The following is a 16,347-nucleotide window of genomic DNA, read 5'->3' on the forward strand; positions in this document are numbered from 1 at the left end:
CGTCTTCATGCACGATGGTTTTTAAACCCGCGGGTCATGAAGCAGCAAGTCCCATAGGAATTTTAACATGTGAGTTCCACTTAATTGGGTAGCATTAGCGATGCGAGTGGAATTTTTCCTGCCTGTTTCAGCCTCTTTTTGGCCGGGGGATTCAGCACGCGCTGCTGCTTCACTGCACTGCACTGATGTCTCGGGTGACAGTATCAGCCGAAGTAGATGTGACGTCGTGGCATGAAGTTAACATCACTTTCTGTCACGATGTCATGCTGGCGGAATGGGACGTCACTTTTGTCTATAACGTCGCGTCTGCCGTTTAGGATTTGCATCAGCTCGCAGACGCATGATGGACGCGTTTTAAACCGTTGGCCCTGCAGCGTAGGTGTGGTAACCTTAAAAGCCCTACCCCATCGGGAGACGTGGACACTGTTGAATTGGCTTTAAAGGTGGCGTTCGCATAAAATTAGCCTTGCCGCAACGCATTATTGTCTTAATCCCCCCTTCCCCTCAAAAAAAGAAAAAGAAAAGACAGACGGTCCTAACACGAATTCGTTGTAAAAAATAGTTTCACTTGACGAATATTAACAGGTACGGCGGATGTCGTTCATCTTGTTTTAAATCCAGTTTGATTTACTTCCGATGTCTGCGGGATTAGGATGCAAAGTGCTTGCTAACGGATTGCTGGCCGTCTTCTGGGACACATCGAAACTCTCCTGTAGCGCTGACGTTCCTGCTCCGTTGCTTTATTATTATACAGTCGTTATTGGGACTTGCTCCATATGTATAATACGGCAGCGTCGAGAGCAGCTCCGCCGTGATGCGACAACCGGTCGCGTCTGCACTGCTTCGCCCAGCAGGGAGGCCGTCCAGCACCAATCTTTTCGGCGAACAGCACGCCAGAGCGACGACACTCTTTGGGTCTGGGCGCGGAGGTTGGTCACCTCTCGTTCGTCTCGCGTGGTAACGCCGACGATGGCTGGCGAGATTCGGCGGCGGCGGAATTTCGGCAGGGGGAAATCAATCGGCGGGTTTTCCGGCCGCCCAGAGATGGGCGACTGGAATGTCGGGCTTCCCTTCCTCCTCCTCCTCCTCCTCTCTCCCTCTCGCGCCTGCTTCTGCCGGCGATCTGTCTGCGGCACCCCGATTTTGCTTTTGTAGGCTGGGTCTTGCGTGGCCTTGCTCCCAGATCTGCCGCGCAGCCGGGAAGACGCGTGAAAACACACCCAATGTTGATGGGAATTTCCTCGAAAACTCGCTGCAGCTCGTTTTTCGGTGCACGGTGGACTCTCGCCTGGATCTTACCCATGACGGCTAACAGCGCGAAAACACGAAAGGTGGAGACACAAACAAGCGCTGACTTTCAACTGACTTTATTCGAGAAAAAAAAACAAAAACAAATATATACATATGGCGCATGAAAAGAGAAATAAAGGAACTCCCTAGCTGCTGACGCCGGCGGTACAGATTATAAAAATTACAGTTCAACCTATGCCGAGATAAGAAATCTCTTTTTTTATGCAAAAGAACAGAAGGCTGACTGACACAATCTGTGGACATTAGTTTAATAATGTGCGCAGCCTCGACCAGCTCCCTGGCCGTCTGGTTCCTGTGAAAGAACAAAATCGAGGTGTCGGCAAAACGAGGCGTGCAACCGCACTGCTTGCACACCTCGTTTTGCCGACGCCTCGATTTCGTTCTTTCATAGGAACCAGACGGCCAGGGACAATACCAGGCTGTTAGTACCAACAGCCCAACTAGTCCAGCTTACAACACTGCTGCCTGGATCTTAGTTGTCTTGGTGAAGCAGCGAAGATCCGGTTGAATAATTGGGCGGAAAACTGAATTCGCCGAAATTAAAATCCGTTTTATGCGAATGCATCTAATTCCGAATTTCACCCCAACGCGTCATCGTCATGGCACTCTGTCTCTAAAAGGGTGACATGTTGGGCTAGTTGGTGGTTTTCAGATGCAAGGGAAGGAACAGCGCACATTCTAACAAAGGACGACAGAGTAACACACCACAAGCGCTGACTATCAACTGTCAGCGCTTGTGGTGTGTTACTCTGTCGTCCTTTGTTAGAATGTGCGCTGTTCCTTCCCTTGACTCTGTCTCTGTCGGCCTCGCGCCATTAAACCCCAGAATCATCGTTGTCACTAGATGCAGGACATTCCTGCTTCCACGGGTGGTCGTTATTTTTCTCGTTGTCTTCTGCGCTTAGGGTTATGGCGTCATACGGTTGCCGTGCAAGAGTACGGGCAAACTGTGCCGCAACTTCTTCGGCGCTTGCGCAATGGTCGGTCAGTCGATCGGGGAGAAGAATTTGGGGTCGCGTTCACCCGCTGCACGGTGCCACTAATTATACGGCAAATTTAACGCAAATTGATAATTGTAAAGCAGAGACAGAAATCGATCCCTCTGTTCTGCTTGGCTGCAGCGTATCGCCACGCGTGGTTCGACGTCGGTTCGTCGCCTTCTTGCAGCAACCCGGCCGGCCAACTTCGCAATACCCGATGGCGCTGTCCTCTCAGCGAACGCGCAGTCCGGCTTCCGGGTAGCCCTCCGTGCCCCACACTGTCGGCGCTATTTTTTAATTTTTATTTCGGTAGCTTATTCGAGGTGCTTAGTCGTTCTTTGCTTCCCCTTCGTCGAACACGCCGGTGCACTTTATTTTTCGTCTTTATTTTTATTATTTTTTTCTGGTACGGTGTGCGCGCTGGACCGACTGCAGGAAGCCGATGGGCGGTTGAACAGCCGCCCTGTTCGTTCTCGAGGACACGGCGCAGTGCGATAAGACCCGGTGCCGCCGTCAATGCCACCGAGACCGAAGCTGGCCTAGGATTTCAAAGGCGACCGGGGACCCGTTTTGTTTGGAAAGCGGTTGCTGATCTGGCGGTCTCGAGCTTTAGCCTGACAGAATAAATCTTGAGGCGTACCAAGCAGGTAAAATTTTGGGATTGGAAAATCGGCACGACTAATTTGTATGGGGGCGTGGAACGTCTCGCCACAATAGTTTGTGGTACACACGATTGGCGATCGGAAGGGATTTATCCGTCGCATGGTTGCCCGACGGCTTCAGTGCGCAAGCGATGCTTCACTCCCTAAGGAGTGACAGGCGGACATCCGCAGTGGAACGGCCTTTGCTGGGCTGTGGAAGGCCGAGGTCCTGTTGCAGAAATAACTGTCAGTTCTACTGCAAGGAAGAGTGTGAATGTCCTTTAACTGCTTCTTGTGTTCTCCGCGAATTTGTGTGCACAAGCCTAATGACAATTGTATACAGCCCTGACTAAATTGTTAGTCTTGTTTGCGCAAGGCTGGCGTGATGAGGTATACACCATATTGCACCAACCTACTGTTCCGAAGCGTTTGAATGAGTGGGGTCTGGTGAAATTAGACTTGGCGGCCCTGATCTCGGGGCGCCATGGTATCTGCAGTGTAGCAATGAAGGGAGCGAAACAGTGCCTTACACAGTTGGATAAGACAAGGGGCTTTTTGGAACGCAAACATTGCGTAGGAGGGTTTGAATACGAAACAACGGCTGCCCTGTGTGCTTTGCGGCGCAACCTGTCTGCCTCCTGTTCCCAGTCGTAACGCCTCGCGGTCGTCACGACTGGCCTAATGCAACGAGGGAAGTGTTCACCGAAGCAGCTGGCAGGAGCAGCGCCTTTCCGCTGTGCCGCAACAGCCGAGAAAAATATAAATAAAGCTGCAAGGACACCTAAGCGCTTTGAAGCTTGGTGCATAGCTTGCGACAAGTGAGCTCTCGTATGCCTAATTAACGACACAGCAATAATTTATACTTTGTTCAGATTGAAGTCTCTTGTAAGTCAGTGCACGTCCCTTCGCGTTCCTTTTTTTACGCTCTCACGCTGAGTCGCAATGCAGCCCAAGCTTGTAATTTCGTCGCCATCAGAAGTTAGAGGACACCAAACACTTCTTATGCGAAAACGTGAACGCCCAATTGAACGCCCATGGTTCCGCCTCGCGTTGTCGAACGGCTTCGTAATGTTGCCGCTTGTGACGTGTTGCTTCGCTATGCTTTTCTGAACGCTTTCGAGTGGCTTCGGTCCGTCTCCTGTGCGTCGCTGCTCGTTTCTGCTTCCGCGTAGTGGTAGAGTTTACGACGATGGTGGATTCCTCTGCCCGGCTGTTAGCTCGCTTGGCTGCTTTCTTCTGCCCCCTTTCTTCATCCGCGGTGTACTGGGGCAGACGGCCACCTCACGCGTTTTGCTCGCGTCTGGCGGGCGGCGGCGTGAAACGGACGTTGGGGAGGACCAAATTCAAAAAAGAAAGAGCAAATTTGACAAATTAGACGGTTTTTAGCGAACAATAAACTAATATGGCAGATGTTGGTGGCGCAAATTGTGCTCCCCAACGTTTTTGGCCTCGGCACGAGGAGACGCCGACGGCCCCCAGACGCGAGCAAAACGCTCCATGTGGTTGCCGCTTAAAGGAGTACTGACACCAAAATTTTATGTTCCTTTTTTATTGGTTTAATCAATAATTCACGGCCTGGCGAACCCGAAGTGCGCGATAATTAATTATACTGAACGGCCTGAAAATCGTCTGTTTTGGTTTCCCGCGCTTTCAGCCCGGAGGGCGCGTGTGACAGAACCACGGGATGACCTCACCGTTTTGTGCGGACGCCTACCACGGAGCCTTGAGAGAAAAAGCCGACGCCGGCTTTTTCGTTCAATGGGCCATTTAATGCATCAATACGGCTGCCGCGAAGTGAACCCACGCAGCCAGCAGCAGTTGCCTCCGCCGCAGCGACCGGTCCTTGTTTCATCTCGCCGTGGTCTTTCCCGCACGCGGCGGCGCGGTCGTTGGCGCAGGCGTCCGAGCGGCACGCAGGGCCGACCGCCCTCATTGTTCTCCAATGAACCGCGCTGTGACAGGAAGCGAGAGCCCCCGGCGGTCCCTGGGCTGCTGCTGCTGCCCGGCCACTTCGTTAGCCCGCGGCACGGCGAGTATCTACGCGCGGGCGAGCGATAAGTGGCCGCCGCGCCGCATGCCTCCCACGGCACTCCTTCGGATCGCTCGACGCGTGCATGCGTGATGATGAGATCGCCTTCCGGGATGCTGCGGGAACACGCGGGCCTTGCTTTCTTCTCCCCTCGGGACGCCGATGACCATGGCGCCGGAGAAGGAGAAAGAACGAGAGCTAAAAATCGTACACAGTAAACTGTCGTTATAACAAATCCCTTGGTATAGAAAACTGGTTTCGTTATAAGCGACACTTCGTTGAAAGGGAAGGTGATTTGCTGTCGGTGCAGTGCAGTGGTGGGCACTATGAAAAACTTCGAATAAAGTGATTTCGGTGTAATGAGAGTTTACTGTGTGTGTGAATGTTGGCTCGAGAATTTGCCCCTTGCAGCGGGGGCATTTCCTTATACATGCCGCCGCTACACAGAACTGAGATGAAGTAAATGTCGTTAAAATTTAATTAAACCCGAGCCGCGGGCTTTTGCGAGCTCTCGCTCCACCCATTGGTCACAGCTGTTGCTGGCTTCAAGTGATGGGTCGGCGCTGCGGGTCAGGCCGAGTGCTACTCGGGAAGGAACACTGATTGTATACGCCAACGCAGCTTTGGATGGCTAAAGGTGCCGCCCGCATTTTTAGACGAAGGTAATAACTCTGAGAATTCCTGCACAACTACCTACCATACGACAGTTCCAAAGCGGAAATGTGCCGTGTAAGCGGTAAACTTTCATCGTTATGTCATACAGCGCCACTTACGGGACATCCGCCCTTCCTAGTCTGATTCGTACTCTGAAGTGCTCGCGAGGTCTCTCAAAGCGTAGCGTGTACTATACGTGCAGCGCACGCGTAAGGGAGCACGTGAACTAAATGGGCTACTGACAACGAAGGCGTGGGAACGGGTTCACGCTTCGTGAGCACGCTCGCATATATCGTGCCCACGAGGTCGAACGCGAGCGGCCGAATTTCTCAGCTTTCTCCCCACTGCCGCGGAGAAATTAAGGTGTGTATACGAGCCGCGCATCGTAATCGGGGGGAAATTAACGCTCACTCCACATGGGGCGCGTCTCTGTCAGCAATCGGATTGTGGAGTTGCCCGTCGACGGGGGAGCGAGCGAGTTTCGGTTTCGCAACGGGCGGCGACGGCGTGCCTGATGAGTATGCATGAGATGTCTGCTCGTATAATACCGCACCGTCTCCCATGCATGCACCCGGGCCGTGCCCGTGAATGCGTGCGCAACGGGTGCATGCTTGCCGAGTACTTCTTTCTGTATACACCCCCGTTTGTGCTGCTTCGTGATATACTGAGTTTGCCGGGTATGTGGCATGCTTATGAAAGAGCATTCACGGTGCCGACGTTGTATTTTTTCTTTCAATTGCTAGACGGTATGCCCCAGTGGCTTATAAATACTGGCAGGAGAAGGTAAGCATTGAGTATCCTTTTTTGTGTGTCAAAATAGGAATTTCGAAATGATCGGAAAGAAAGAAAATGGAGGAAATAATGCGGTCCGTGTGGGATCTGAATCCACGGCCCACAACCCTCATATGTTGACACAAAAAAGAGACAAGCCGCTCCTCCGACTTTCTTGGTGGTGTCCTGACTGCTTGACCTTTTTTTTTTTTTGTATGTAACTAGCCCTTCATTCCCAATCATACGAGGGCTTCGGTTCCGGCAGTCTTGGGACCATGGGTGTACCATATAAGTGCGAGTTTTTCCAAGCTGCAGTCGACTGCTTCGGGCTCGGCGTAGAAGTCGGGACCGCGGTGGTTAAAAGGAAGGTTCCCTTCTCACCGAACTCGCTGTAATGGTGGGGCTAGGACGCGCGCAAGCACGTCGTCAAACCGGCAGTACTCATATGGATGCCAGGTCGCCCAGGGCCCGACGGATACCAGGGAGCACACACACTACAGCCTGAGCATGTACCCTCCGGGAACCGCACCGGGCCTCCGCGACCCAGAGCCGACCCAGCCGCTGTAGGGAACACGTCTTCGACGCCATCGTCTCGTCAAGTGCGCCCACCTCCGCACAGGGAACTCACGCGAGGAGAGGCTGTAGCCTCCCTTAGCTTACTGCATATTTCACCACGTGCCCTAAGAAATATCCCACCCTGTAACGAACACACCAAACTGCATTACACCACTTGGGCTTGCCAGAGCTCACCAGCATCCCGCATTATCCGCAGCTTAATGCTCGAGCAGTGGGAGGCCGCACTGTGCTGCTCGGACCCGGAGGACAAGCGACAGTTGGTGGACGGGGCATGCAGCGCGGCAGCCACCGCATACAGGGGCCCTCCATGGACTTTAGGAAAGGGCCGCTCCCGCTGTTGAGCACGAAGCTCCTTTTATTTCGGAAAATATGGGGCTCTTCTCCCCCACTACCACCGCATCTTGAAAACCACTTACATTCGCAGAAATGCACGAAAAAATAGATCGTGCTACACCCACTCATATAGCTCGGACACGTTGTCTTCAGGTTGGAAGTTGGGATCCCAAGCGTATTTTCCCTCAGCTCGTTGGAAAGCTGGGCGAGTTGGTGTTGACACATTATTCGAGCCCTTTTTTTTTTTCGTTATGTATTTTCCCTTGTTTCTTTTCCTACCGAATGTGTCGATACCCCTATTTTGTCACATAAAAATGGCACGCACCACGCCCCCCCCCCCCCCCTTTATGTGTATTCAACGAGAGAGAAAGAGAAAGAGATAGCATTGCGTGCAAGGAAGAGGTACATGAACCAGGACATATGCATTTACAGGAAGTTCCCGTCGCAGCAGCGCGCGCTCCCTACAACATGTGCATCCGTGTGGTGGATCCGACAGTTAGGGGTCGCGTAATCGTGGCGTACTGTGTACAAGCGCAGTGAATTGCGCGCTCCCTTGTTCGCAGACGAACGAATGGACGGATGCATGTTCTCGCAATGCACAACCCCCCCCCCCCCCCCCCCTTTTTTTTTTTCTTTTCCCACCACCGCGAGTAGAGGCGTGGCACACGCATCAGTCCTCCACTGCCGCCTTGTTCTGAACGCTTGGACGGCCGCAGTAATTGTCGCGGGGCAGGGCAGGGCAGACGCGCAGGGTTGTTCCTGCTGCTGCTCGTGGGCCGCCGCCGTAGCGTGCCGCCGACCTTTGGCAATGCGCGGGCTGCTCTTTCCTTGGGGAGGCCGTCGCTCGAAGGTGCGTCCCTTGACCCGAGACGGAACCGATATCGAAGTGCTCGTTCCTCTCTGGGCGGAAACCGACGTGTAACAACCGACGGCTGTGTTTTGCAATGAAGGCAAATACGTTGTATTCGTCCCTCCGGCTGCAACTCTCACGTATACATCACTGGTCAAGCAGTGAGTACTCCCTCCTTCGTGGCGTTGCATCGGCGCACGCGCGTTCATCCCAACGAGTAGTAAAAACAAAATGTGTACGGGCTGTATCTTTGCATTGCAGGTGTGTATGTATGTACGTCCAGCGTTGATTGTCGTGGCCGTACGCAACTTCGAACAACTTCAAAAAAGAAAACGCGTCCTTGCGTCGGGATGATCAGGCCGTCTCCAGGGCTCAGTGTCGCCGCCTTCGGAGCGTTATAGTAAGCTTGTGTGTTTCTTTGCTTGGCTAGAAAGCCATATTCGCGCTTAAGTCTCTATCATAGAAGAGGTAACAATAACGTCGCGGGCTGCTTATATCTGAACTAACCCTCTTGTCTATACTCACGTGTTTGCTATCCGTTATGCCTTTCATTTTTTCGTGCTTGTAAGTTGAAGGGTGCTCATCATGACACCGAGAGCGTTTTCCGACGTCGAGAATGCCCGGATGCATGAATTCTCCCATCATTGACGGCAGCAAGTGAAACCCACGGCACACGGTGTCTGTAATGATGTGACCTAGATTGATACACTGCGGTGTGGTCGTAGTTACCGTGTACGAATTCGGGGCGTCAAAATGACGCTAGTCATTGTGGTCGTAATGCGAAGCATTTCTTTTCGACTGTAGGATTGGTATTACGGTCCCGTTTCTTATCCCACAATCCTCGTTCTCTCGGTATGTGCCATGGCAGAGCGGAAGAGCGGGTATGCGTCGAAGCTCGCAGAGCGTGCTACACGGGTACCGATGCACAAGTTGCGTTGCAAACCTTTTAATGACCGTGCATATCAGTTCGCTAGCCTACTTGTCTACCACCATATCAACAGCACTTAGCTGCGTCTGTACCCAACGTTTACACGGCGGTCGTCCGTGCTGCGTCGTGTGCCCTGCATAAAGAACACGCGCGAGCGGGGCTGCATTGATGGTAAGAGCATAACGGTTATCTATTGTGCGTCAGAACAGAAGGAAAATCCAAATCCCTTAACGCGTTTCTGTCCTTCGAATCGCTTGTCCCGTCTAAGCCAAAAAGTGCGTGCGCGCACTGCGGTAGGGAAAGCGGCAATGGAAAATAGAACTCTCGGACCTATCGATCTTTCTTTCCCACCCGCAACTTTCGATCGCCTCCCACAAAAGGCGGCCAGAATATAGGCGCGTGCTCACTGTACCGTTACATTTAGGCGTGTTCGCGTATGCTAATGGTTCTATAAGCGCGCACTTTCCGGCGCGGTTCCGTGGTTGGCAATGATACGTACGGCCTCGCAGTGGCAATCAACAAACTGTGCGTGCACCCACCCCGCTTGACGATTTTCTCACAGAGCACTAACTCGTAATTGTCCTTCTCGGGCTCAAGGCCACCCCCGGATTTGAAATCGCCGTGTGCGCATATATATATATATATATATATATATATATATATATATATATATATATATATAATATAATTTAATGATACTGCGATCTTTTACAAGATTAGCAGGGCCCGGGGGTACAAAACATGAACATCAGTGGTAAGTGGAAAACAACTATCAAAAGCAAACGAAGTACGAAAGTATATAACAGTGATAGCTGCAGTGATTCTTCCAAAGCAGAGAATCAACAAAAAACAAAGTACCGACATAGATAACAATCATGACTGCAGTGAATCTTCAAAAGCAGACAATGTACTTAGCGTAACAGCGTCGTTATGTGTGTTATTCCATTCCACGATTGTCCTAGGAAAAAAGGAATAGTTGAAACAATTTGTTCGGTGCATTCGTAGTGCTTTAGTCAGATTGTGTCTCTGTCTTGTCGCGTAAGCAGATGAAAGTGAAAGATATGTGATGTGTCAACCGCATAGGGATCTTGTATCAACTGGAAGGGAAATTTTAAGTGCAATATTCAATTTCTGTCCAGAATTGTTCGCAGTTTGCTTTTCAAAAGAACGCTTGTTATCGAATAGGACCGTACGAGTTATAAATGAACCTAACAACTTTTTTTTGAACCCTTTCAAGTTTTTGGAAATCAGTCTGAGTGTCTGAGTGAACGGATCCCTTATGACCACAGCATACTTCAGTATAGGACAGATAATGGCATCGTAAGCGAGGAGACGAACAGTTGGTGTAGCCGATCTTAAAGAACGTCATAGGAAGAAATGTTTGCGGAGGGTTTTAGCTACTACAAAATCTGTGTTTTTACCAGAATAGATTTTTTGTAATCCAGAGACCGAGGTACTAGTATTGCGTTACTTCTGACAGCATTGTATTGTTGGTAGAGTACTGGAACAAAAGACGGTATTTTTTTTAAGGTTAATTGTCATAAAGACTGTTTTAGCAAAATTAACAGGCATCTGCCTATCACACCAATAAATTAATTACTTTTAGAAAGTCCTGATTTAGCCTGATTTGATCGTCAACTGAGGTGATTTTTTGATGTAAGACACAGTCGTCGGCATACAACCTAGTGTGAACAAAAGTGTGTAATATATATATATATATATATATATATATATATATATATATATATATATATATATATATATATATATATATATATATATATATATATATATATATATATATATATATATATATAATGATCCCACCCGGCGGGCATTTTTTCACCACTTTCTTTCTGACTCAAAAAATTCATCTGTTCCTATGACCCACCACAACCTCCCCTTTGCCTTCTGAGGTTTTCTTGACTGCCAACCCTTATTTTCTGTCTCATTTCACCGAGCCCCTCATTTCCCATTTTCTGATTCGCTACTTGCTTAGCGAGGGCTTCTGTTCTGGGAGTCTTGGTACCAAAGGCAACTTAAGAGGGTTCAACGCTGGTCGACCACTCTCGACATGTCGCAGACACTCGAGTCACGGCCCGGGAGTTAAAAAGAAGGTCCCCTTCACCCCGAGTAGTCTGAGTAGCGCTGGCTACCACCCCCACGTGCAGGAAACAAAAAATTCCTTAACATAAATACCCCAGAAAGTGGTGGGGAAACAGCCCCGCCGGTAGCGTAGTGGTTATCGCACCAGACCGGTATTCTGGAGGTCGTGGGTTCGGATCCCACCCGGCGGGCATTTTTTCACCACTTTGTTTCTGACTCAAAAAATTCTTCATCTGTTCCTATGACCCACCACAACCTCCCCTTTGCCTTCTGAGGTTTTCTTGACTGCCAACCTTTATTTTCTGTCTTATTTTACCGAACCCCTCATTTCCCATTTTCTGATTCGCTATATATATATATATATATATATATATATATATATATATATATATATTACAAAAACATGTTTTACTTTCACATCGATACAGTTTTAGATTAGCGGGTGGCTCCGATCGGGTAATATTTACTCCACTGCGAAAAGAACGCTATAGAACAAATATCACCAGTGGTGTCCAAGAGGGTGTTTGTTTCCACCAGCGCTAATATGAGGATATAAATGTATGCTGTATGGGAATGCAGTATTAGAACTTGGAGTAGGCCTGGTAGACGAAGTCCTTACGCTTGACGTTGGAAGAAGGGCAAATAAATAATCAGGTGGTGATTCATTGGGTGCCCTCTTCGTCTACGGGCCAGGCTAAACACACATACATAAAGCCTGCTGACTTCGTCACATTTTAACGTGCTACACTTGGTAAAAAGCTATACTTGGTAAAGGCTATAATTGGTCAGGCTATACTTGGTAAAAGTATGCGTCGAAGCTCGCAGAGCGTGCTACACGGGTACCGATGCACAAGTTGCGTTGCAAACCTTTTAATGACCGTGCATATCAGTTCGCTAGCCTACTTGTCTACCACCATATCAACAGCACTTAGCTGCGTCTGTACCCAACGTTTACACGGCGGTCGTCCGTGCTGCGTCGTGTGCCCTGCATAAAGAACACGCGCGAGCGGGGCTGCATTGATGGTAAGAGCATAACGGTTATCTATTGTGCGTCAGAACAGAAGGAAAATCCAAATCCCTTAACGCGTTTCTGTCCTTCGAATCGCTTGTCCCGTCTAAGCCAAAAAGTGCGTGCGCGCACTGCGGTAGGGAAAGCGGCAATGGAAAATAGAACTCTCGGACCTATCGATCTTTCTTTCCCACCCGCAACTTTCGATCGCCTCCCACAAAAGGCGGCCAGAATATAGGCGCGTGCTCACTGTACCGTTACATTTAGGCGTGTTCGCGTATGCTAATGGTTCTATAAGCGCGCACTTTCCGGCGCGGTTCCGTGGTTGGCAATGATACGTACGGCCTCGCAGTGGCAATCAACAAACTGTGCGTGCACCCACCCCGCTTGACGATTTTCTCACAGAGCACTAACTCGTAATTGTCCTTCTCGGGCTCAAGGCCACCCCCGGATTTGAAATCGCCGTGTGCGCATATATATATATATATATATATATATATATATATATATATATATATATATATATATATATATATAATATAATTTAATGATACTGCGATCTTTTACAAGATTAGCAGGGCCCGGGGGTACAAAACATGAACATCAGTGGTAAGTGGAAAACAACTATCAAAAGCAAACGAAGTACGAAAGTATATAACAGTGATAGCTGCAGTGATTCTTCCAAAGCAGAGAATCAACAAAAAACAAAGTACCGACATAGATAACAATCATGACTGCAGTGAATCTTCAAAAGCAGACAATGTACTTAGCGTAACAGCGTCGTTATGTGTGTTATTCCATTCCACGATTGTCCTAGGAAAAAAGGAATAGTTGAAACAATTTGTTCGGTGCATTCGTAGTGCTTTAGTCAGATTGTGTCTCTGTCTTGTCGCGTAAGCAGATGAAAGTGAAAGATATGTGATGTGTCAACCGCATAGGGATCTTGTATCAACTGGAAGGGAAATTTTAAGTGCAATATTCAATTTCTGTCCAGAATTGTTCGCAGTTTGCTTTTCAAAAGAACGCTTGTTATCGAATAGGACCGTACGAGTTATAAATGAACCTAACAACTTTTTTTTGAACCCTTTCAAGTTTTTGGAAATCAGTCTGAGTGTCTGAGTGAACGGATCCCTTATGACCACAGCATACTTCAGTATAGGACAGATAATGGCATCGTAAGCGAGGAGACGAACAGTTGGTGTAGCCGATCTTAAAGAACGTCATAGGAAGAAATGTTTGCGGAGGGTTTTAGCTACTACAAAATCTGTGTTTTTACCAGAATAGATTTTTTGTAATCCAGAGACCGAGGTACTAGTATTGCGTTACTTCTGACAGCATTGTATTGTTGGTAGAGTACTGGAACAAAAGACGGTATTTTTTTTAAGGTTAATTGTCATAAAGACTGTTTTAGCAAAATTAACAGGCATCTGCCTATCACACCAATAAATTAATTACTTTTAGAAAGTCCTGATTTAGCCTGATTTGATCGTCAACTGAGGTGATTTTTTGATGTAAGACACAGTCGTCGGCATACAACCTAGTGTGAACAAAAGTGTGTAATATATATATATATATATATATATATATATATATATATATATATATATATAATGATCCCACCCGGCGGGCATTTTTTCACCACTTTCTTTCTGACTCAAAAAATTCATCTGTTCCTATGACCCACCACAACCTCCCCTTTGCCTTCTGAGGTTTTCTTGACTGCCAACCCTTATTTTCTGTCTCATTTCACCGAGCCCCTCATTTCCCATTTTCTGATTCGCTACTTGCTTAGCGAGGGCTTCTGTTCTGGGAGTCTTGGTACCAAAGGCAACTTAAGAGGGTTCAACGCTGGTCGACCACTCTCGACATGTCGCAGACACTCGAGTCACGGCCCGGGAGTTAAAAAGAAGGTCCCCTTCACCCCGAGTAGTCTGAGTAGCGCTGGCTACCACCCCCACGTGCAGGAAACAAAAAATTCCTTAACATAAATACCCCAGAAAGTGGTGGGGAAACAGCCCCGCCGGTAGCGTAGTGGTTATCGCACCAGACCGGTATTCTGGAGGTCGTGGGTTCGGATCCCACCCGGCGGGCATTTTTTCACCACTTTGTTTCTGACTCAAAAAATTCTTCATCTGTTCCTATGACCCACCACAACCTCCCCTTTGCCTTCTGAGGTTTTCTTGACTGCCAACCTTTATTTTCTGTCTTATTTTACCGAACCCCTCATTTCCCATTTTCTGATTCGCTATATATATATATATATATATATATATATATATATATATATATATATATTACAAAAACATGTTTTACTTTCACATCGATACAGTTTTAGATTAGCGGGTGGCTCCGATCGGGTAATATTTACTCCACTGCGAAAAGAACGCTATAGAACAAATATCACCAGTGGTGTCCAAGAGGGTGTTTGTTTCCACCAGCGCTAATATGAGGATATAAATGTATGCTGTATGGGAATGCAGTATTAGAACTTGGAGTAGGCCTGGTAGACGAAGTCCTTACGCTTGACGTTGGAAGAAGGGCAAATAAATAATCAGGTGGTGATTCATTGGGTGCCCTCTTCGTCTACGGGCCAGGCTAAACACACATACATAAAGCCTGCTGACTTCGTCACATTTTAACGTGCTACACTTGGTAAAAAGCTATACTTGGTAAAGGCTATAATTGGTCAGGCTATACTTGGTAAAAGTTGGCATCACCGCATGGCCCGTAGCTTGCTTGGTCGACATTGGTCGTCGAGATTCAAGGAATGTAATAAATCTTCTGCCTGGAGCAAATTCTCATAAGATGAGTAAATTTGACCTGAACAGAGGCAAATAATAGATACAAATTCCCGTGCTGGTTTTTGCGAATGTTCACTATGCACAATAATATCAACAAAATGACCTCGCAACACAACTCTTTTTGTCAGTTTTTCTTTCTAACGCGGATTACTGAAATTGCGACTGGTGGTTTCGGGGCGGATAAATGTGTGTATTCGTTGTTACTTATCCAGATCCGAAACTTCACTTATTGACATCTGTCAATACCTATGGGCGCGTAAAGCCCCTAAAAGAACTCCGTGTACACCTAAGCACTTATGAGTTGTGAATGCGTAAATTGAGCGCCACGGAGTGCCCAGTTGGACGGTACAGGGTGTTCTGAGCGCTCTGGCTCGCTAGAGGCTGCTGCGCCTCTGGGCTATAGCGGTGTAGAAGTTGCCTGAGTGCGAAGCTCCGCACGAGGAGGGCGGAAGTGTAACTGCCGCCGCCCTCTCCGCTTTCCCACGTGGCTCTGAGCATGCCCAGGCGTTACTTAGCAGTGCGCGCTCCTTTTCTTTGTGTTCTGTTTCTTAAGCACGCACTACGGAAGGCGTCTCATTTAATCAAAACCTACGTGCCCCGTTTTTGAGACGGCGCATTTTAGGGTCGAAATACCTTAGGGGATCGGGCTGTCGGCTTCTTATGGCGTCGGTTGTCGTTGTATTCTCATGTGGTCGTGGTACTAAAACACCGGGACGCTCGTTTTCCAACGCCTTGCGCTTGAACGTAACGCCTGCTCAAAGAACAGACCGGGACACTCGTTTTCCAACGCTTAGCACTATAACGTTTCATTTCCATGGGAAAAAAACGCATACTAGAAGAACACACCGGGACACTCGTTTTTGTTTGCGCTCGCTTGCTTGCTTCTAGTATTTCGCTCCGTGCTCGCTTTAACTTTAAAATTTGCAATGTTCCGTTTCGAATTTCAATTCTCCGCCGCCTTCGTAATTTGGGATGTCGCGCATATCAGCGCGCACCGTGTGGCAAGAGAGGGAGACTTACAATCTTTGAATATACTTATACACTGCATGCTTCGCTCCTCCCCAGGTTCCAGGTTAGTGGAGATAGTTTTTCGCTCGAGAGCCACTTAGTTAATCATCCTGCTTTAACAAAGAGCCTTCATAATTGAGCGATTTTAATTTGTGACGCCCCTGTATACCGGTAGCTGAGGATCCTAAGGCACCCTCAAATTACAGCTGTACGCAGCTTCTCGAATATTCTCGTAAAACTAGCGCGAAACCGACCTCGCCGCCAACCTGCATAGCTTAGTTATTGATTGCACTTATCTGCGTTTGCCGTATCCTGAACGAAAGGCATTCAGAGCAGACACCGTACACTCT

General features: G+C 48.4%; 1 protein-coding gene and 2 non-coding genes across 3 annotated transcripts in view; all 3 read left to right on the forward strand.

Annotated features, from left to right (window-relative positions):
• Ck (unconventional myosin-VIIa ck) overlaps positions 1–16,347 on the forward strand; it is a 156,237-nt gene that overhangs the window by 14,007 nt on the left and 125,883 nt on the right. The window lies entirely within an intron of this gene.
• On the forward strand, positions 11,298–11,370 carry Trnat-ggu (transfer RNA threonine (anticodon GGU)). The gene has a single exon. It is a non-coding gene; the product is annotated as a tRNA-Thr (tRNA).
• On the forward strand, positions 14,206–14,278 carry Trnat-ggu (transfer RNA threonine (anticodon GGU)). Its single transcript has one exon. It is a non-coding gene; the product is annotated as a tRNA-Thr (tRNA).

Source organism: Haemaphysalis longicornis, unplaced genomic scaffold (genome assembly GCF_048455015.1).
Source record: "Haemaphysalis longicornis isolate Haplotype H1 unplaced genomic scaffold, Haemaphysalis longicornis Haplotype H1 scaffold_2, whole genome shotgun sequence".
Classification (NCBI taxonomy): Eukaryota; Metazoa; Arthropoda; class Arachnida; order Ixodida; family Ixodidae; genus Haemaphysalis; species Haemaphysalis longicornis.